This window comes from Periplaneta americana, chromosome 13 (assembly GCF_040183065.1).
Source record: "Periplaneta americana isolate PAMFEO1 chromosome 13, P.americana_PAMFEO1_priV1, whole genome shotgun sequence".
Lineage (NCBI taxonomy): Eukaryota > Metazoa > Arthropoda > Insecta > Blattodea > Blattidae > Periplaneta > Periplaneta americana.
The window spans coordinates 165,464,303-165,486,114 of NC_091129.1; the positions used below are offsets into that span (position 1 = coordinate 165,464,303).

Genomic DNA, 21,812 nt, shown 5'->3' on the forward strand with positions numbered 1-21,812 from the left:
ACTGTGTTCGTTGAAGGTGAATAATATTTTGTCAGGAGAGAGATGTACTATTAAGGATTAAATATATGCTGGAAGCGAAAAAACGACATAACGCACGTTAAGTGGTTATTGCAGGGAACGTCTCAATTAGTGTTGTACAGAAATAGAAACAAAAGTTTCCAATATTAAGCATACAAAGAAATAATTTATTACAGTTGTATGAATACTTATTGTAAAATTAAATTAAAATTAATATAATCAGTTAAAAACCAGACATGTTTCGGAGGAATGCTCCTCCATCTTCAGTGGAAATACCACGACGCTGGTACAGATGTTCGACCGCGTATCGTGGCTTAAAGGAGACTGACCTGTTGAACCATATTTTTTTTTGTTTAACAGTTCTATTTCGAGACGCATGTCGTGGTACTGGTTGACCAAATTTTCTTCTTCACTAGCCACCATAATTGAATTTACACAAGTAAGGTCAAATTCAATAGTTTTCATAAATGAGATATTAAGCATACAAAGAAATAATTTATTACAGTTGTATGAACACTTTTTGTAAAATTAAATTAAAATTAATTTTAAATGATTATATTAATTTTAATTTAATTTTACAAAAAGTGTTCATACAACTGTAATAAATTATTTCTTTGTATGCTTAATATGTCATTTATGAACACTGTTGAATTTGGCCTTACTTGTGTAAATTCAAAAGTTTCGAAGTTTCAGTTATAACGTACCGCGCATGCTCAGTGCTTGTAAAGATTTTAAACAGATTCTGTGTTGGTTGTGCTTAATTGCACTCTGGTATGGACCTTTGGGTGTTTCAACAAAGGCTGTTACAGCTAAATATTAGAATCCACAGATGAATTATAAATGAAAGAATGGGATTAAATTGAAAGCCAATGAGCATTAAAATGAATTCAATGAATGAATGAAATTAATGAACTAATGAGTGAGACCTAAGAATGCCGTGTATGAATATAATGAACGAATCACTTCGAAGACGAATTAACGAATGAAGGAATAAATGAACGATTTAATAATTGTAAGCAGGAGTGATTGAATGGATGAATGGTTAAATGAATGCATAGCTGGCTGGATGGATGGGCAGGCAGGCAGGCAAGCAGGCAGGTGAATTATTGTGTATTTGAATGAAGGAAAGGAAAATATTAGTAAAATGCTTCGTATGGAGTGTGGTACTGTATGGGAAAGAAACGTGGACATTACGACGAAGTGAAGAGAAGCGAATAGAAGCATTTGAAATGTGAATATGAAGAAGAATGGAGCGTGTGAAATGGACAGACAGAAAAAGAAATGAAGCTGTATTGGAAAGAGTGGATGAAGAAAGAATGATGCTGAAACTGATCAGGAAGAGGAAAAGGAATTGGCTGGGTCACTGGTTGAGAAGAAACTGGAGGTTGCACTGGAAGGAATGGTGAACGGGAGAAGAGTTCGAGGAAGAAGAAGATATCAGATGACAGACGACATTAAGATATATGGATCATATGCGGAAGCAAAGAGGAAGACAGAAAATAGGAAAGATTAGAGAATGCTAGATTTGCAGTGAAAGATCTGCCCTTTGGTAGAACAGTATGTGTGTATGTATGTATGTATGTATGTATGTATGTATGTATGTATGTATGAATCAGTAGTTGAATGAAAGAATTAATGAATAAGTGAATGAATGGTTAATGAACGGACGAATAAGATAGTGGATAGATGAATAAATAAATGAATGTTTATCTAAATGAACCATAAATGAATGAGTAAAGAAATTAAATGACGAATTAATGAATAATTGAAAAAACGCATGCGTAAATGAATGGACGGTTAATTATAATAAAGGAATGAATGAATATAAGAATGATGCAATGTTAATGGCAATAAAGATTTCAATGAATAAATTTCACGAATTCAATGCGATAATTTTTTTTCTAATTTTCCATACTTTATTTACAAATATAGAATCTTCTATGTAATTACGTTACACAGTCAAATGTATATCGTCGGTTTCTTGGTAAAAGTGACCTAGTCCAACATGTAAAATTGTTTGGAAAAGGTATTTAAAGGTTTAATGATCCATCCAAAGATAATTGTACTTCTTTAGATGTTAGTAATAAGTCATTTTGAAGGTACATGTGGTATATTATTAGTTTTTAATATAAAATTATTACTTAAATTTTCATAATACTTGGAAGCCTTGGAATGTGACTTGGTCACTTTTACCAAGAAACCGACGATATGGAAAAGTACACAATGAATTTATAAGCCGGCACTGTATACAATTTTACATAAACTAATCAACACCAGGGCCATATCTATGCGATAATTATATCCAATGGATAAATAAGCAAATGAATAATAAACAAGTAAGCAACTTAATATCTATACTAATAATAAATCTGTAGCCGAAATTTTTCTGGTAATTTTCGATTTTCCAAAAATAATTGGTCCTAATATATACAATTAACCACCCTGAAACCGAAAATCGCTTTTTTGAAATTTTTGTTTGTATGTCTGTCTGTATGTTTGTTACCTTTTCACGCGATAATGGCTGAACCGATTTCGATGAAAATTAGAATATAAATTAAGTTCGTTGTAACTTAGATTTTAAGCTATATAGCATTCAAAATACATTATTTAAAAGGGGGGTTATAAGGGGGCCTGAATTAAATAAATCGAAATATCTCCCTTATTATTGATTTTTGTGAAAAATGTAACATAACAAAAGTTTCTTTAAAAATAATTTCCGATAAGTTTTATTCCTTGAAAAACTTTGATAGGACTGATATTTAATGAGATAAATGAGTTTCAAAATTAAAATAACTGCCATCTAAGGCCGTGTAATGAATTAAAAAACAAATGATTTCGTCTATAAGGGGCCTTGGACACCAACAATCGAAAGCTATGAAAGATAGCCTAAAGAGAATGTTTCTGTGTTTGTATGAAGTAATATCAGAAGCTAAATTAACCGATTTGTATAATTAATTATTAATTCACCATTGGAAAGTGTAGTTTCTCTAGATGGACATAATGCTATAATGTTATTACGGTAACTTCTGAGTGAATCGAGGACAGGTAAGATTAAAATAGCTTCTTATGCACAGAAAACTTGATAGGCTATTCTGTACATTCGTTTCCTGTATTTCCTAAAATAATTTTTATGACAAAATGAGTGGTCTCTGGATCAAAATGATCGCATTTTAATTATGAACATACAATTTAAATTAAGTAACATAATAAACCATTTATCCTTATATCAAACACGAATGTTCCCTGAATCAAATGTCCTATTTTAATTATGTAATTACTTTATATTTATTTCTAACGGGTGCAGCGGAGCGCACGGGTACGGCTAGTTTAAGTAAATAAACGTAAAGTTGTATCAGTAATAAATGACTAATTTATGGAAGAATAAGAGGACAAATGAGTAATGAATGAATTAATTAACATGACGATATCAGTGAACGAATGAATTAATCCATTGAACTAATAAAATAAGAACGTATAATTAGTGGAAAAAGACGTCAGCAGTCATCAAATACAACATTGCATGACAAGATTGAAAACGAACAAGTCTCTGTGTTAGACACTTTCAGATCTGTACACTAACCATTCTGTACTGCACAACCGTCAAGTACATGTGTGATACATTTGTAGCCAGGTGAACTAATTTGTAGTTATTTGCATTCCGGTCAAAACCGTAACCCAGTTGGCATTCCTCTGGACAATGGTGTGCAGCAGCCACTTTATTAAACAATGGCTGACTAAGAAATTGTTTGTGAAAGCGAGACTTGAGTAAGCGGCCCCATTATAATCAGTGAAATTCACCGGAAATCGTAAGAGGCCAGGAATGTACTGTCATCGCCATAAATCGATTAGTGTCTTGCACCTGTTGACGTGTAGCTCACTGAATATTCTTGGGCCATAATAATAATAATAATAATAATAATAATAATAATAATAATAATAATAATAATAATACTTTATTTTAGCTTGCAGAGTTAAGGCCGTAAGGCCTTCTCTTCCACTCAACCAGCAAAAAGTATACATACATATGTACGAACTTACAAAGAATTCAACAATTTGATTGAGATAAGAACTACCTGTATACAAGAGTTATTTACGAATTAACAACAAAATACTATGAACTATTAATTAAATACTGAGATAAAAACTATGTAGCAGAATTAAGCTAAAATACATAGAATGTTAATATATTTAAAATAATGTTAGATAATAGAAACAGATTATTACGAGACAATTTTGAAAATACAGCACTATCAGGATGCATGTCTAAAGGAAGGAGTAAAAATGTAGATAGTGATAGTTTAAGTCAGTATGATTGGAGTGAAATGCTAAGAAGGTTATCTTTTAAGCTGTTTTTAAAGGTGTTTATAGTCTTGCAGCCCCTAATACTTTGTGACAGGGAATTCCATTGTCGCGAGGTGGATACTGTAAAAGATGATGAATAACGAGATGTTTATGAAGAGGTATACTTAACGCGCCACAGATAAGTGATCTGGTATATCGTCGGTTTCTTGGTAAAAGTGACCAAGTCCAAAATGCAAAATTGTTGGGTAAAGGCATTTAAAGGTTTAATGATCCATCCAAAAATCAATGTACTTCTTTAGATGTTAGTAATTAGTTATTTTGAAGATAAATGTGCTATATTATTAGTTTTTAATATAAAATTATGTCTTGAATTTTCATAACGCTTGGAAGCCTTCAATGTGACTTTGTCACTTTTACCAAGAAACCGACGATATATTCATTGTTTAAAAAGCATTGAATATTTACAAGAGGGACTTCATGTATTATACAAAATACGTTAATAGGTGGCTTGAAAGATTTGTTTGTACTCTACAGGAGGATTCTGTTTCGATGCTGAGCAATCCGACATTAGAGATACTACAATGCCCCGTCCATATAGTAGAAAGCGAATGTTTAACTAGGCCTACTTAGATATAACACACGGACCAAGTCCCCTACAATCGGCAAGCACCATAGGTACACACATACAGATCTGAAAGTCAAGGAATATTATGGACAGTAAAAATCGATCATATGGGAATGGGCATTTAAGAGTTGTTAATTATTCATTATAAAGTTGCCCTGGGTAGCGTAGTCGGTATAGCACTGGCCTTCTATGTTCGAGATTGCGGGTTCGATCCCGGTCCAGGTCGATGGCATTTAAGTGTGCTTAAATGCGACAGGCTCATGTCAGTAGATTTACTGGCATGTAAAAGAACTCCTGGGCGACAAATTTCCGCCACAGCAGCGACGCTGATATAACCTCTGCAGTTGCGAGCGTCGTTAATAAACCATATTTATTTTCATTATAAAAGCGAATCTGGTATAACGTTAATACAAATTAATTTCATTTCCTAGAAAATAAGTAAATGAGGAAGTAAATAAAAACTAAATAAATGTTACAACAGAAAGACTTCATGCAAAGGGCTGGACTCTGGAAGAGTACCCAAAACGCTCATTGCATTTCCGCGTTGAATTGCAATACTTAAACGTCAACGTAAATATGTAGTGCAACGGCGATCATCAGTAATGGAGATCAAAATTTGGCCGATTTGAGATACCAAAACTTTAGCGTCATGACTCTAAGGACCGAAGGTCTCCACAGCAAAGGGGACAAAGGTATAATTGTCTAAAAGATGAGCATACTTATTGACTTTCTTCTTCACGGCTAATTCAGCAGCAGATGCTGCGCGTCTGGAGGTATAAATAAATAAATAAATAAATAAATAAATAAATAAATAAATAAATAAATAAATAAATAAATAAATAAATAAATAAATAAGTAAATAAATAAGTTAATAAGTTAATAAATAAATAAATAAGTAAATAAATAATAAGTAAATAAGTAAATAGGTAAGTAAATAAGTAAGTAAATAAATAAATAAATAAGTAAATAAATAAATTAATAAATAAGTAAATAAGTAAGTAAATAAGTAAGTAAATAAATAAATAAATAAGTAAATAAATAAATAAATAAGTAAATAAGTAAGTAAATAAGTAAGTAAATAAGTAAGTAAATAAGTAAATAAGTAAGTAAATAAGTAAATAAGTAAGTAAATAAATAAATAAATAAATAAATAAGTAAATAAATAAGTAAATAAATAAGTAAATACGTAAATAAATAAATAAATAAATAAGTAAAAAATAAATAAGTAAATAAATATATATATATAAATAAATAAGTAAGTAAATAAATAAGTAAATAAGTAAATAAATAAGTAAATAAGTAAATAAATAAGTAAAAAAATAAGTAAGTAAGTAAATAAATAAGTAAATAATTAAGTAAATAAATAAGTAAATAAGTAAATAAATAAATAAGTAAATAAGTAAGTAAATGAGTAAATAAGTAAGTAAATAAGTAAATAAATAAGTAAATAAGTAAATAAATAAATAAGTAAATAAGTAAATAAATAAATAAGTAAATAAATAAATAAATAAGTAAATAAATAATAAGTAAATAAGTAAGTAAATAAGTAAGTAAATAAATAAATAAATAAGTAAATAAATAAATAAATAAATAAGTAAATAAATAAGTAAATAAGTAAATAAATAAATAAATAAATATATAAATAAATAAATAAGTAAATAAATAAGTAAGTAAATAAATAAGTAAATAAATAAGTAAATAAGTAAATAAATAAGTAAATAAGTAAATAAATAAGTAAATAAATAAGTAAAAAAATAAGTAAGTAAATAAATAAGTAAATAAATAAGTAAATAAGTAAATAATTAAGTAAATAAATAAGTAAGTAAATAAATAAGTAAATAAGTAAATAAATAAATAAATAAGTAAATAAGTAAGTAAATAAATAAATAAGTAAATAAGTAAATAAATAAGTAAATAAGTAAATAAATAAATAAGTAAATAAATAAATAAGTAAATAAATAAGTAAATAAATAAGTAAGTAAATAAATAAGTAAATAAGTAAATATATAATTAAATAAGTAAATAAATAAGTAAATAAATAAGTAAAAAAATAAGTAAGTAAATAAATAAGTAAATAAGTAAGTGAATAAGTATATAATTAAGTAAATAAATAAGTAAATAAGTAAGTAAATAAGTAAATAATTAAGTAAATAAATAAGTAAATAAAGAAGTAAATAAAGAAGTAAATAAATAAATAGATAAATCAATAAATAAATAAATCAATAAATAAATAAATCAATAATGCATTTATGCTGAGGCTCCTCCCTAAGAATAACGCTTCCTTTGATCAGATCCACCAATCCAATAAGAGAAGAGCCTTGAGTCCTGGTGCGATGTTGCGTCCAAGGCAGCCATGTTTCTTCGCACGCTAGCTTAGTGTTGGGTGGACTAGCAATGGCAGTGACGGGGTCGTAACACTCATTTGTCGAAGGATCGTGCCGATCAGCGGAACTCTCTGTAATATTTCCGGTCAAGTTTTTGTTAGTGCCCTGATTGATTCGATCATCCTGGTCTATCTGTAATAGGATCTATCCGAAACAGACTGCAAATGAGTGTCCGTCAAGAATTGATGATGATGTATTTTTAGATGGTATGCTATAAAAATTTGTTTCACATAAGTATTACAAGAGGGAGTTTTAAAACGTGGTTCTTGATATCCATCTATAATTACTTCATATACACCTGTAAAATACTCTAAAATTTTTGGATAAAATTGACAATTTTCTAAGACTGTTTGCAATTTAGAATACAAATATTACCTATAGTTTATTTGAAATATTGTAACCTTTTTATTACTAAGCAACAATGTAATTTTATTCTTACAACAATAACTCTTCACTCTCTACAATTTAATTCTGCTCCCGTCAACAATGGGATTTGCTCTCCACACAGTTACACAGTATTCGTTATTGCACTCCACAGACGACAATGACAATTTACTTGGAATATTGAGAACAACAATGAACTGAATTTTAACTAATGTTCACAAAGCACTATTTACAAATCACAACTGTCAGTTCTCAGTTCACAGTTCTTCTAGCTCAGTCACTCGAGTTCACAGTATCTCGAACCACAAACCTTCAGAGACAGTCCACTGTACTCGAACTCAGGTCCCTCCAACTGCGGTCCACTGCACTCGAACTCAGGCCTTCGGATGCTGACACAGTTGCGGACGCACACTCGAGTCGAACTTCGGTACACAAGACTGGCTGGCTTGCTCTGTTTACTGGCTGTAACAACACTGGCTTACTCACTGAATGGCTGAATAAACTGAAACTGCTCAAGTTCGCTCGCGTTTCTTCTTTTATAGCTAAACCATAGTTACGAGAAATTTCTATGGGTGTCCAGAGATAGCTCTCTCGAATTATCTGGATATCTCCACTTCGACGGACTCCTCTGGACGATTCGGGAGGGTCCGTCCCCCTTCACTCCGCAAGTAGCAGCTGCGCGCGCAACCTCCCCTCGCCGCGGCCGCGTTGCCGTAAACACCCCCTCTGCCCTTCAGCATGCAGATGCTCCTCATACCAGCGTTTCGTCTGCCGCGCGCCCTGTCGGACGCGTGTTTGAACCCCGTTGCAGCTGTCACAATATTAATTCTTAAAAAGAAAATAAAATTATCCCTCATAACATAGGGCCGTATTCATAGACATTTTTAGCGCGGGCTTTCGGGTGGATAATCAGCGTTTTTCGTATTCATAAACCAGTGTTAGCGATAGGATATGATTTGAATTCTGTACTAGTAACCAGTGGATAGCCGTGGCTAGCTTAGTACGCTCGTAGCGCGTGCTGCGAAATGTCTATGAATAGCACCCATAGAGTTTATTATGTTCAGACCTTCAGGATGTTCAGGCCTTGTTGAGGGACGAAGTTTTTTAAGTACAATGACAGTTATTAACATATTATCTTCTTGGGAAGAACGGTTAAACTGAGAGATTTGTGTCTTAGATTAACCACACTTCAGCTATGAGTAAATTGTGCATTACTAAAGAAACCCTGAAATCTTAAATATTGTCGTTTTGTCAAACTTGTTTCCTACTTTCAACCGATAGACGTTCCTGCAGGTTTGTTAAGGTACAGAAATTTCCGACGCTCAAATCAGGAAAATAATAGATACTGAAGTTACTAACGTTCTGAGGGACGTGTACAAGGCCGTGGTAACTTTGCAACGCGAGCGTTAGGTATTCAGCGGTATATAAGGAGGCATATTGACGTACATAGAGGCTTAACTTTGTTCCTAAGTGTTATGAATTATGATCTAATGTAACTACACTATTTACCAAAAAGTAATTGGGCACTGTTTTTGCCCCTTTAGAACCTCGTGGTACTATCTCTTGTTGCTATAACAGCAGCCACCCTGTCAGGCATGCTCTCCACTAGTTTGTGTAGGATATCTACTGGAATGCGTCGCCATTCCTCTGCAACATGGCACTCAGTTGGACAATGGAAGTTGGCCCTATGTTTCGGCGGGTATTATCCAGTGATATGCAGACAATAATGTTCACCGGTTCGACTGGCCTGCTCAGAGTCCTGATCTCAATCCCTTTGAGCACCTTTGAGACGAATTGAGGTTTTGGGAGATGCGGCCAACTTCCATTGTCCAACTGAGTGCCGTGTTGCAAGAGGAATGGCGACGCATTCCAGTGGATATCCTACACAAACTAGTGCAGAGCATGCCTGACAGGGTGGCTGTTGTTATAGCAACAAGAGGTGGTACCACGAGGTTCTAAAGGGGGAAAAACAGTGCCCAATTACTTTTTGGTAGATAGTATATTTAGATACATTTTGTACCCAGTGTAGACCTAACAAGTACTTTAATCATATAAAAAAGAAGTTTTTTTTTTAATTTATTAATCACAGCTATAGCGCGATCGGTCTTCGATATTTGGAAGAACCGGCAAGACTGACAGGGAAAAAATGACTAAGACCTGGTTTTATCTCGTTGCTTCACTATGTACAACCATTCCTATTCATCCATTACTTCAGTCTCTCAGTAATTTTTTTCGTCTTGTTTGTACACACGGACTTAAAATAAATAATCTAGGATCCCACACCACATGGCACTTCACATTATACAGGGACATCATTTTATTTTTACTTCAATTTTTATTGTACCTGAGTTTTTGAATGTACTTCACTCCCACCCCTTCTACTAATGAAGTTCCAACTCCACACAGAACCAAGACCGCAGATAGTAAGCAGTACTGAGTTACTGAGTATAGTACGTTCTAGAAATATGTTCGCGTTTTCCAGTGACGAAAGAGCTTTCAATATTGAATCATATTTTCGCACAGGTACTGTCCGTTTGCCTACGTCGCATCCCGATTTCCCCCCACCTGCTTCTGCTCGCCCCTCTGTAAAAGCTGGGCTGTCTTAGCTCTTTTCTGAAAACATTAATTTATGTTAGGAATTTGACGTTTGCGTAATATTATACAGATGTTTAATTTAACTTAAATAAAAGGGCCTCGTTAAGTAATTAACTGTCACGTGATTTCCTCCCTTTCTACAATCCTGCGGCATAACCACTAGGACGGACAGTAGATAGCAAGTCTGAGTAATTTTATATTTTCGGGTCGGGCAGAAGTGAAGATTGAATGTACAGTACTTAGGGTAGGTACAGAATTATTTCAACATGAGTTACTAGAACGAAGGACGAAACTGGCAATTGGAATTAGATGCAATAGTCTATAGTGTGATAATATGCACATTAGAACTGAAGCCTGTATCGAAATGAACGGCCACCATTTTCAAAATTGTGTTTAAATATTCATATTATGATTATTTTTCAATTTAACTTCATTCTCTATATTGTACGCTAATGTGCTGTAGACAGTATAATATACACTGCATAATGAATACGTTCGCATGGATAACTCACTTCGTGAGTAAAAAGACTTATTCTTAATACAGTACTGTACTTTGATTAAAGAAAAACCTAATGAAAATTATCAAACTCAAAATCGCGATATTTCCTAGTTTACGTAAATGGATGAACTACTTTTCTTCCTTCCTATACCTAGTAGAGTGATTTGTGTTTTACGCCAGTATCATCGAACTCCAGTCTTGGAGGGGGGAGCAAGCGGTGTTTCCGGTTCTCTAAAGGTATAGACAGGTTAATATTAAAAATGTTAGTAAAAATAAAATGATGTCCCTGTACAACATTAAACTCTACACAACATAGATTATATCACCATATACATGACACTCAACATATCACCACATCATTAAACACTAAATACTAACCACATCATATATCTAATGACAATGGGCTTATGTCCCACCCCACACGAAACCACATTCTTATCACACTCCACGTCACAGTACATCACAACACACCACATGACAACACGTTACACATTCTACACATCATAGAAAACACTATTGCTACACTATATCATAAACACTCCACTCGACACTGCATACAACACTTTATCCCCAGAAAACAACATGCAACACTATACTTCACACTAATCCTATAACACTTCACAACACATGATACCCACATCACATGCAACACTCCGCTTTACACTACATACTGCAACATCCCACGACACACTATGTGATACAACACCCTAGGATTCTACTTCACACAGCATTCCATACTACATTATGTAATACTCCACACTAAGTCATTCCTCTCTGCATTTATGTCATACATACATACATACATACATACAGTCCACACCTGTGGAGTAACGGTCAGCGCGTCTGGCCGCGAAACCATGTGGCCCGGGTTCGAATCCCGGTCGGGGCAAGTTACCTGGTTGAGATTTTTTCCGGGATTTTCCCTCAACCCAATACGAGCAAATGCTGGTGCTGGACCCCGGACTCATTTCACCGGCATTATCACCTTCAATTCATGCAGATGCTAAATAACCTAGATGTTGATACAGCGTCGTAAAATAACCCAATAAAAATACATACATACATAGGCCTACATAGCCACTAAGCGAATATATATGACTTGAGAGCATGAATACGTAGTGTGTGTGCATGTGTAAGTTTCTGTTTGTGTGTGCGCTCCTGCATAATATTTTCTGGATTCGTTGTCAAGTCAGAGTAATGAAGTTGGAGTGATAACTCGCAGTGACATCGAGATGATTCCAGTAAACCTCGCGGTGGTAATTGAAAGTCTTCACGGCTCCGTAATGACTAATAAGCAAGCTCATAAATAATTGCGCTTAATGCTCTTCTTCGGTTTGCGTAGTAATTCCTCTGCTCTTGGCGTGAAATGAAACGTGCGTTTACAGCCGGAGACCCGCAGTTTTCCCAGCATCACCTTCTCATTACTTCCATCATTATGTCTTTTGTCCAACCGTACGGTCCATTAAAAACCATTACATTTAATATATCTGAGCTTGAGGCTTTTACTGTTCTGCTGGCGCACAATTATGCGCTCCATAAATTGCAGAAAGTCACGTGGAGCGCAGTGTGTGATAATTTCAGACTAGTGTCATTATTCTTGGAAAAATATGAGCATGAAAGTGCGATGTGGGCTGCAGGCTGCCTAAAATTAAGAGGAGTGGATAGCAGTTATGAAGGCAGGTAGATAAGTAATTAAGAAGTAGATAAGAATTGGGAATTTACAATTCATTTTATATTTTCAGATATGTCTAGTAATATAATAAAATAAATTATATAAATTTCAATCATAAGACACATCTGTTTGCAAATGTTTATTTGCTATATGAACATGGAATATATTAACGTTTTCGCCTTATTGGGCATCATCAGATATAATAAAATATGTATCTGAACCTTGATCAAATTGAGCAAATAACAAATGAGCAATGTATTATACATGGTGTTGGATCTTCATGAGCTTTATGTATAAAACTATAAATAAAATTGGAGGATAATTAATTTAATGTGATGCAAGCTTTTAAAATTGAAATTGAAATTGATTGTATGTACATGTAACTCATGTTACAGTATGAATACAAATTAATCATTTAGAATTATACGAAATATCAGTAATGTTAAAATAAATTATGAATAAAAATGAATAAAATGAATGTATTAGCTTAAAAGAATTAATTAAAATTCACATTGTTCGAAGAATGAAATGTCTTAAGGTACTATACAATATTGATGTTGTGTTGTGACTGATGGATCTTATGTTGTCGAGTGGTTGTAATTATACATGTAGAATTACAATCGTGTAATATACGTTCGCTTGTGATCTGAATGTTATCTGACATTGATACAAATAGTGGTTGTTATTGATCATTTAGATCTAAAATATTCTATCTGATATTAATAACATACAGATGATTATCATTGATGATTGCTGTGTGTGATCAAAGTTTATCAAGGACTGTATATGTAAAGCTGATTTATATGTATATGTCTTGATGTTTGTAGAAGTGTGTTGGTGGTTTGAAGCGAACCAAATCACCAACACACTTTATTTTATTATATAAGAATATATATAAGAATCGGGAAGGTATGAAAGTGTATAGGGAAGTAGAATAGGTGAGAAGACGGATCTGTGTATGCATATGCATGTGTGTGCGTTCGTTTATGCACGTATGTATGTATGTATGTATGTATGTATGTATGTATGTATGTATGTATGTATGTATGTATGTATGTATGTATGTATGTATATGTGTGCCTGTGTGTGTATGTGTAAAATACAGAGTGTTCAAAAAGTATTAAATATTACTCATAATTTTTCTTAATTTAAATTTTACAAATAAAAATATTATGCTATTGGAAATAGGTCACATAATATTCAAATTCAAATTCAAACTTTCAAATTTATTCACAATTTACATTTGAAATGGTACATAAGAATAGATACCCGAAATGAGCATATGATCGTGCTCGGGTACAGTCCAGTAGAGTCTACATAAATTTGACAGACATCAATAATAGTGTTGATGATAGAAATAATAGTAAATTACTTACTTACTTACTGGCTTTTAATGAACCCGGAGGTTCATTGCCGCCCTCACATAAGCCCGCCATTGGTCCCTATCCTGAGCAAGATTAATCCAGTCTCTACCATCATATCCCACCTCCCTCAAATCCATTTTAATATTATCCTCCCATATACGTCTCGGCCTCCCTAAAGATCTTTTTCCCTCCGGCCTCCCAACTAACACTCTATATGCATTTCTGGATTCGCCCATACGTGCTACATACCCTGCCCATCTCAAACGTCTGGATTTAATGTTCCTAATTATGTCAGGTGAAGAATACAATGCGTGCAGTTCTGCGTTGTGAAACTTTCTCCATTCTCCTGTAACTTCATCCCTCTTAGCCCCAAATATTTTCCAAAGCACCTTATTCTCAAACACCCTTAACCTATGTTCCTCTCTCAAAGTGAGAGTCCAAGTTTCACAACCATACAGAACAACCGGTAATATAACTGTTTTATAAATTCTAACTTTCAGGTTTTTTGACAGCAGACTGGATGATAAAAGTTTCTCAACCGAATAATAACAGGCATTTCCCATATTTATTCTGTGTTTAATTTCTTCCCGAGTATCATTTATATTTGTTACTGTAGCTCCAAGATATTTGAATTTCTCCACTTCTTCAAAAGATAAATTTACAATTTTTATATTTCCATTTCGTACAATATTCTGGTCACGAGACATAATCATATACTTTGTCTTTTCGGGATTTACTTCCAAACCGATCGCTTTACTTGCTTCAAGTAAAATTTCCGTGTTTTCCCTAATCGTTTGTGGATTTTCTCCTAACATATTCACGTCATCCGCATAGACAAGCAGCTGATGTAACCCGTTCAATTCCAAACCCTCTCTGTTACAATTTCACTCACACCTTATAAAAATATTTTAGGTCATGAAACCATTTTTGAAATGGTTTTCAGACGTTTGGAATACTCTGCGTGTTCGTATGTAGACAGGTATAGTGATTGAGGGAATGAAGATGCATAGACAGGAGGAGGGGATAATGAAATATAAAGTGTAAAGGAAGCTATGTGTTTCAGTATATAAGAATAGATATTATGAAGAAAAAGGGAATATAGTATATATGATGAAAGAAGAATTGATATATATTTTTAGTTGGTTATTTAACGACTCTGTATCAACTACTACGTTATTTAGCGTCGATGAGATTGGTGATAGCGAAAGAATTGATATATGTGTCTGTAATTATGTGTATGCATAACTGAAAGAAAGAGAAGGAAGATAGAGAGAGAGGAGAATCTAAGAGAGAAAATTTGAAAGGCGAAGAGAGAGAGATAAGAGGGAAGGAAACAAGGCAGAGGAAAGGCACAAGAATATAAAATTAATCAGATATTAGGCCTGAATGAAGAAGTGAAAACAGAAATGCGGAACAATAAACCATAAGAGACAGAGAGCGGGGAGAGAGGAAAAAAGACGTCTTGCAGAGACACCTACAAGATTTCGATCTATACTCTGTTTCTGGAATCTGTAGAGTATAGGAGACGAAACAAGTTCTTTGCGCAAGTGGTGAGTGGTGGGGGCCAGTCCAGTGACCGCTTTGAGGGGAAGTATTGCTTGAAGATGAGCGTCTAAAATACCACACTACCTAATCACTAAGGCCCGGGGGTTTAGCCAAAAATTCGTTTTCATTTACTGTGCACATTTTTAATATTAATGCACATGTTGTGTACATTTATGTTCATATGGAAAAATATTTGGTTTGTATAATTTATGATTAATATGCAATTTATTCTATGACGCTGTGTCCGTCATTTCACTAGATTAGCTAGGCTGCCCTTGACCTTGGTTGTACCTACGTATTACGTGAGCGACTGAAAGCCAGTCAACCCCCTCCCTCATGTTTACGAGATACAGGTGGCGTAACCCCTTCACCACTAACCTGCTGTAATGTTTTTGTGGCTAAACCCCCGGGCCTTACTAATCACATATCTTCGTAGGCTTTCTACACTTCGTTTCTGAAATCTGTAAAGTAAGTCGACACATTCGCTTGTCATCGGCTCCACCCAAATGCGTAGACTTACGGAGATAGCCTACGTGTTCTGAAAACAGGAAATTTGTCGAGATGAACATATTTTGATTATTAATTTTTTCCTGGTGTTTCCCCCCCCCTCTCTTCGCTCCAAATTTATTTCATCTTCCATAACAAAGGAATGCCTTAGCTTTGTTGATCGTTTTATTGCCTCTTAAGGATCTGTCGCCACTCGGGAACTTGTACGTGATGGAAAGAATTGCACGACTTTTGACAATGCTTGATATATCTACAAAACATAGAAACAAAAGCGAAATAGAAAAATATTACATTTACTTTAGGAATGAAATGCCATTTAGAACAAAACTAGTGAGGGAGAATTTTATTACAATATGTTGTTTTGTGCTTTCAGGAAAACGTGATTTCGTCGGGTAGTATCAGGAACAATGAGGCCAACACTGTACCATGTGTTAGCGCCGTGTGTGAATTAAAGTCGAGACACTACCGTTTCTTCGAGGATTCGCAACCTCTGGGAAATATGGAGCCTCAGTCTCTAACATCTGCGCCAGAATTAGCAAGGTAAAGTTCCTCTTAAATACATTTAATTCTAGTTTTTTTAATCACATGACAATAGATAGTTTTCACACACTCCTGGTCATTGATGAAAGAGCCCATGAGAGCCATTCATGTCACGTTATTTCAATAGCTTAATATTCATCCGTTACGACATCAACGCTGCGCGGTGTTCGGCGGGGAAGAAAGGGGTTGAAGAGAAGTCATATGGCTCCCCGTGACAGAGTAGAATCCGCTCTTGGTGCCCAGCCCTGCCCTAGAATCTAGATGGATAACATGAACGAAGTATACAGTAAGCCTAATTCGGTGTTAAAACATGACATATTGTTTGAGGTTCACCACTGTGGGTGATATTCATTTAGTTAGAAGAGTTCAAGATGGATAAATTATTCAGTCAGAAGTACAAAAGAGCTCAGGAAAAATTTTTCGTTGAGATTCCAACAGACAACAGGTTGAGTCGTGAGTACTCGCCGTAACTAGGAAACCAGTAAATGTTTTGAGTACCGACCACTTTTAAAAGTAATTTCCATTCTTTCTCAACATTTCTCACTCTCTCTCTCACTCTCTCTCTCTCTCTCTCTCTCTCTCTCTCTCTGTCTCTGACTCTCATGTAATGTGAAAAATAGAAAAGGTTTGCCACTTACCAACTTGTGAAGGTGTAAATGTCTATTGTGAAGAGATCACATCGAAGTTAGTATTTTTTTTCTCACTTTTCAAAAAAGATTTTCATTTCGAATTCTTTCCTCTGCTAGCCTTTGATATTGAGCTTCCAAATTACAGCGCGATTGATTGACTATCATGGGAGCTACGACATGATAAAACTCTAACGGAGCTGGAAATGTCGTGTAATAGAGCCTTACCACAGTCTAGTATAGTGGCCACGTTCAATTAGTAGGCTAGCGGTGTCAAAGAGGACGGAAGCTTTGTAGTTTGAATAATTTTAATTATGTCGCGCTGTCCATTGTCGACAAGTCTTTTGAAGGCCGCTCCAATACTCCACGCGGAGTATTTATATAAACCAGAGTTGCAAATTTTAGCAGTGTGTCTTGTTCTAGTTCACAGTGAAAATTAATTATATTACAGTTCAGTTTCTTTAAATAATTAATTTAAAATAAATAATCTAAATAATACAAATAATCTTCAAATTAGCTCAAATTAACTCATGCTTTGAGCAATTAAGCCTAGCCCATATCCATATTATATTAATATATAGCAGCAACAAACAAGACGTGACAAAGTCGCATTTTCATTTTATTATCGGTGCATGCAATAAAGACCTAGAAATCGTAAAAGGAATGCCGCTGCCTAATAATTAAACGAGGCTACTATATATACAGTCGCGCCACCGGCGTGGCTCAGTCGGTTAAGGCGCTTGCCTGCCGGTCTGAAGTTGCGTTCGGGCGCGGGTTCGATTCCCGCTCGGGCTGATTACCTGGTTGGGTTTTTTCCGAGGTTTTCCCCAGCCGTAGTGTGAATACAAGGTAATCTATGGCGAATCCTCGGCCTCATCTCGCCAAATATCATCTCGCTATCACGAATCTCATCGACGCTAAATAACCTAGTAGTTGATAAAGCGTCGTTAAATAACCAACTAAAATAAAATATATATACAGTCGCGAAGCTCAATACGTAGTAAATATGCAAACATTAGATAGTTGATTACCACTAGGATCGCTAATATCGCCTCATTACAGGCAATGCAAAATAGTACCGTCACAGTATATTGTTTCTAGCACCCTCAAAACTCAAGCTTCGTGACTGTATATAGTAGACTGTGGCCTTACGTTAAAGGAATACGTTCACCGATTCCTTAGATTCTTTCCGAAGTTTTACGAACGTAAAAATACATCACCGAATACTTCACTACTGACTATATAGCGTTAGACGTTCCAGCTTTGGAATCGAAGACTCTCATGCTCCCATTTGACTCTAAATACAGGGACATCATTTTATTTTTACTAACATTTCTGATATTAACCTGGCTATACCTTTCAATCAACGGTTGCTATCCCCTTCCACGACTGGAGTTCGATGGCGTAATATACAAACAAGTCACTTTACTAGGTATAGGAGGGAACAAAAGTAATTCATCCATTTACGTAAACTATAAAATATCACGCTTTTGAGTTTGATAATTTTCATTAGGTTTTTGTTTAATCAGAATATAGCACAGTATTAACAATGAGTGTTTTTACTCACGAACTGAGCTGTCCATGTGGATGTATTCATTATGCAGTGTACGAGTATATTATAGTGTCTATAGCACATTAGCGTACAATATAGAGAATGAAGTTAAATTGAAAAATAATCATAATATGGATATTTAAACACATTTTTCAAAATGGTGGCGGTTCATTTCGATACAGGTTTCAGTTCTAATGTATGTAATTCCAATTACCAGTTTCGTCCTTCGTACTAGTAACTCATGTTGAAATAATTCTGTACCTACTCTGTAAAAGAGTACCTTATGTACTGTAAATTCAATCTTCACTTCTGCTCGATCCGAAAAGATAAAATTACTCAGACATGCTATCTACTGTCCGTCCAAGTGGTTATGTCGTAGGATCGTAGAAATGAGGGAAATCACGTGACAGTTAATTACTTAACGAGGCCCTTTTATTCAAGTTATTTTAAACAGTTGTATGGGTATAATATTATGTAGATGTCCAATTCCTAACAGAAATTAATGTTCTCAGAAAAGAGCTAAGACAGCCCAGCCACTAGCCTTTACAGAGAGGGAAAACCGGAATGCGACGTAGGCAAATGGACGACAGTACCTGTGCGAAAATGATGCAATATTGAAAGCTCTTTCGTCATTGGAAAACGCGAACATAATTGGAACGTACTGTGACGGTAAGGCTAGTATGACTGTATATGCGGTCTTGGATCTGTGTGGAGGACGGTAATTAATAGAAGGGGTGGGAGTTAAGTACATTAAAAAACTCAGGTACAATAAAAATTGAAGTAAAAATAAAATGATGTCCCTGTACATCTTCACTATAGCCGAGGTATGAACCCGTGTTCGCAGTCGTCGTAGGCAAGCCTCCTGCCAGTGCGGCGTGTACACTGCTAAGTGCTTATGCTTTGCAGTTCCCTCTTAAATTTCTTGTAGTTACTAATTGATACTTCTGTAGTATACTTTATCTGGTTCCTCTGAGCTGTATAATCGTAAGTTATATGTTTGGAAAACGGTTAAAGATGTTTATTTAAAACGTGCCCATTTAATACGCATTGTGCAATTAATTTTTTATTCAATATCTTGCTGACCTGTCCAAAAGTTTTCCCTTATTAATGAAGGAACAAGTTTATGGCCTGCTGCTAATAGGTAATTTTGTACACTGATAGTTTCAGCGTAATTACATAGTAGTACAGCCTTTTTTCTCTGAAACCGAGCACGTTGGTATTTTTAACACGATATTTTTTACCGTGCTAGCAGAGACTAGCAAAACATTTGCGATCAGATCAGTTTATTTCCCGCAGGTTCTTATTACCTATTCGCAGCTGATCTACACTCGATGCGTTCCACTGGACGGCAATAGTCGGTCACGTGGTTCACTGATCTGAAAACATTGTGGCTAATCAGCGTCATTGAGTCGCAGTATTGCGATGATGGGGCAATGGTTGAATGGGATGACAAAAGAAACTGAAGTAATGGCAGAAAACTTGACATCGCAGGCTTCTTCATACTTATTATTTTCCACTTTATGAATTAGACGAGCATCTGTTTCAAATGTATTACAAATTTTATAATCAAGCAACTGCTTTGAAATTATACAGGGACATCATTTTATTTTTACTAACATTTTTAATATTAACTTGCCTATACCTATGGATCAAAGCCGTTTGCTACCCCTTTCACGACTGGAGTTCGATGATACTGACGTAATATACAAACAAATCACTTTACTAGGTATAGGAGGGAAGAAAAGTAGTTCATCCATTTAGTAAACTAGGAAATATTGCGCTTTTGAGTTTGATCATTTTCATTAAGTTTTTGTTTAATCAAAATACAGTACAGTATTAACAATAAGTGTTTTTACTCACGAACTGAGCTGTCCATTCGGACGTATTCATTATGCAGTGTATATTATACTGTCTACATCACATTAGCGTACAATATAGAGAATTAAGTTAAATTGAAAAATAATCATAATATGGATATTTAAACACATTTTTGAAAATGGTGGCCGTTCATTTCGATACAGATTTCAGTTCTAATGTGCATATTATCGCACTATAGACTATTGTACCTAATACCAATTACCAGTTTCGTTCTTCGTACTAGTAACTCATGTTGAAATAATTCTGTACCTACTCTATAAAAGAGTGCCTTACGTACTGTAAATTCAATCATTACTTCTGCCCGATCCGAAAAGATAAAATTACTCAGACGTACTATCTACTCTCCATCCAAGTGGTTATGTCGTAGAGTCGTAGAAGGGAGGAAATCACGTGACAGTTGATTACTTAACAAGGCCCTTTCGTTTAAGTTATTTTAAATAGTTGTATAATATTACGTAGACGTCCAATTCGTAATAGAAATTAAAGTTCTCAGAAAAGAGCTAAGACAGCCCAGCCACTAGCTGGCGAATAAAAGCTGGTGGGGGAAACCGGGATACGACGTAGGTAAACGGACGGCAGTACCTGTGCGAAAATGATTAAATATTGAAAGCTCTTTCGTCACTCTAAAACGCGAACATATTTTTGGAACGTACTGTTTACTACGACCGTAAGGCTACTATGACTGTATATGCGGCCTTGCTTCTGTGTGGAGGACGGTTGAACTTCATTAGTAGAAGGGGTGGGAGTGAAGTACATTCAAAAACTCAGGTACAATAAAAATTGAAGTAAAAATAAAATGATATCCCTGTATTAAAAGTCCTTCCATTCCTTTAAATAAATAATCCCCTATTTAAGCGAAATTTGCTCACTTTCCAGACTAGTGTAGTGAAACGATAGGAATGTTATCCGTGATTTGTTTATCAGACTGTAGTGCCGAGAGAGTGGAGGAAGAAATTTTCTCATGAACTTTCAGGCAGTGTATGGAACCAGCATGGTGATGGATTCACAGAGATATGATGGATAGTGAAATCCGGTTACAACAGCTATAATGGCTTGGGAGATCATCATGCTAACCACACGATACTTCAGTTCTGGTTGGATGATCGTTCACCTCTGAGGGAGCATGTAGACGTGAGACCAGCAGTCGGCTGCTCGGTCCTGGCTCTTAATAGGCTGTTGTGCCGCGAATTTTTTTTTTATTTAGTGTCGAGAGAAGGCAGGAGTGTTAGTCCCTTAGCTTTGACTCGCTATGTAGGCCAGAGCTGGGCAGCAAGAGCGGATTCTACTCTCTCACGGGGAGCCATATGATTTCTCTTCATCC

The 21,812-nt window shown here is 34.9% G+C and overlaps 1 long non-coding RNA gene across 1 annotated transcript in view; it reads left to right on the forward strand.

Moving 5' to 3' along the window:
- LOC138711671 (uncharacterized) overlaps positions 1–21,812 on the forward strand; it is a 229,271-nt gene that overhangs the window by 187,628 nt on the left and 19,831 nt on the right. Inside the window, exon 2 of the long non-coding RNA XR_011335418.1 lies at positions 16,269–16,435. This is a non-coding gene — a long non-coding RNA (uncharacterized lncRNA). The remainder of the gene's footprint in view (positions 1–16,268; positions 16,436–21,812) is intronic.